This window comes from Nicotiana attenuata, unplaced genomic scaffold, assembly GCF_001879085.1.
Source record: "Nicotiana attenuata strain UT unplaced genomic scaffold, NIATTr2, whole genome shotgun sequence".
NCBI classification, from domain to species: domain Eukaryota; kingdom Viridiplantae; phylum Streptophyta; class Magnoliopsida; order Solanales; family Solanaceae; genus Nicotiana; species Nicotiana attenuata.
The window spans coordinates 2,629-5,256 of NW_017679319.1; positions in this window are offsets into that span (position 1 = coordinate 2,629).

Consider the following 2,628-nt stretch of genomic DNA (forward strand, 5'->3'; position numbering starts at 1 on the left):
ATCGGAGAGGATTAGGGGTTACAGCGGCTAGGGTTTGACAGAGAAAAAGAGTGGTGAGAGGGTAATGAAGGTGGCGGGCAAAGGGGAAATGGTATTAGGGTTAGGGGTTTGGTAGTTAAAAAGGGGTAGGGTTATTGTGGGCCGTTGATCTTAGAGATCAACAGCCAAGATTTTAAAAGAACTGGGGCGGGTTAATTAAACGGGTATGGGTAGTGGGTTGCTGGTCTTGGGCTTAGGGAAATTGGGCTAAGGTTTGGGGTAACTGGGTTGAGGTCTGGGTAGTTTTAGGTCCGAAAATAGGTAAGAAATTAGGCTATTATTTAAATACCCCAAAATTTATCAAAATAATTTATAAAAAATGCTTAATAAATGAATGAAAATATTATTTATGCATTGAAATACTTAAAAAAATAACTTTGTATTATATGAATATAAATTTGCTAATAATATAGAATAAAGAGCCTTTATGTATGAAATAAAATGTTTGAAACATATATTATAAGTGCAAAATAATTATTTTAGGTAACTAAGTCATCACAGAATAATTTAAAGGGATAGTTACTAAATTTTATATAATTTAAATGCGAGAAAATTAATTTAAAGATCTAAAAATGATGGAAAATGTTTGCTAAATTTTATCAATTAAATAATGATGCAAATTGATGTTTCTGAAAGTATATATACTATTGAGAAAATATGAAGGCAAAATTGGGTATCAACAATTATCTATTCTCCAATGTCCAAAATCAATCCATAGCCTATCTGAAACGCACCTGAGCCCCTCGGACTCCAAACCAGATATGCACACAAGTGTAACAACATCACACGAACTTGCTCGCACAATCTTATCACCAATATAACATCTAAATCTACTAATCAATCCTCAAAACGGATAACTTTCAAAGTGAAACTCAAGAACACTATAATCACTTTTAAGTGTCCGAATCATGTTAAATCAATTCTGAATTGGACTAAATTTTCAAGACAAGTTTCAAATAGCAATACTGAACTATTCCAAGTTTTAACATCAAAATCCAAACCCGTTAGCTAAGAAGTCAACTTTCGGTCAAACCTTGAAATTCTTCGACTTTCAAAAATGCTAGCTTTCGGCAAAATGAGTCAAAACAAGTTAGGAACTTTTGAATTAAATTGTGGGCATACGCCAAGTCTCAAATCTCGATACGGACCCAGCAGGATCCTAAAAACACTAATCCATGTCTGATAACTAGGGATTTTGTAGTGTTTTATGCTCCTTCTTGCTTACGCTTTGGTTATAAATTGTTACAAAAATAGTCCCAAAAGGCTCAAAAGTGTGCTTCTTTGCAGGTTTGATCGACAAAGTGACGAAATGTCAAAGTTCGGCTCAAAAAGGAGTGAAACTTGCTCAAGCACAAAAGACAAGGCAAACTGAGGGCAAAAAGGCCTAGTGCGGCCGCATTCGACTTTGTGCGGTCCGCATTAGGTTGATTCAGAGAGATGGCAAAACCAGGCTATAGGCAACACGACCGCGGTACATATAGCGCGATTCACGGTGAAGGCTCCGCGGCCGTACTACCTTTTTGTGCAGTCCGCAGACAAGAGATTCAGAGAGATGGAATTATGCCAAGTCCAAGCCATGCGGTCCGCAGTCGTGATTGTGCGGACCATGCCAGCTGCCTCCGCGGCCGCGGTCCATTCTACGCGATCCGCGGAGCCCAAGTTCAGAGAGCCCAGAATTGAAGTCAAAGAGCCTAGTGCGGCCGTGGTCCATTTTATGCGGCCCGCACTAACCCCCCAGGGGTATTTTTGTCCAGTTTTTCCAGCCTAGTATAAATAGAACATTTTACCATTTTTAGGTCATCAGTTATTTCCAGATTTTGGGCTGCGCTCGTGAGACTTATTTTGTAGCCATTTTTGGCATCTTAGCTTCAAATTAACGATAGATTCTTGTACTTTAATTTAGTATTTAATTAATATGTCTTGTTCTTCATCTATTTCTCTATTTTCTTGTTCAAGCATAAGTAGCTAAACCCATTAGCTAGGGTTGTGGCTCAACCTTAGTGTGGGTAATTAATGGGTGTTGCCATCTAGGGTTAGATTGACTATGGGTGTTTGCTATTTGGGTTGATTTTATGTTTTTATCTATAAATTGGTGGTTGCAAACACTGATTTGTGCTTTGTGGATTTGACTCTTCTTGAGAAAGAGATCCTAAGTCTCCGAATTGACCTAACAAGGAATTGGGATGGACCTCATGAGAAATTATAGTCCCAATTAATGGGTTAAACCTCGAGAGAGTAATCACCCTACTTGAACCCTAGTTGCTTGATCTAATGTGCCTACCCATTTGGTCTCAAGAGAGTCAAATGGGCAAAATCACTCTCTCTACCGAGAGATGTGAGAGTGGGTAAAATTGTGCAACGATTATAGAATAAGCCCCAATTATGTCAATCAAACATTAGTAACATCTACCCGTCAATTAGCCACCAAGGTGATGTCATGACCCTAGTGCCCTTCTTCCCATTAGATACAACCTTAGCAATTATTTCGTAGCACAATCTAGTTTCAATTAGTAGTTTGATAATAGTAGTTTATAATTGAATAACCCAAAAATGTTGGAAGTGACATTTAGAATAATTACACAACTCTAG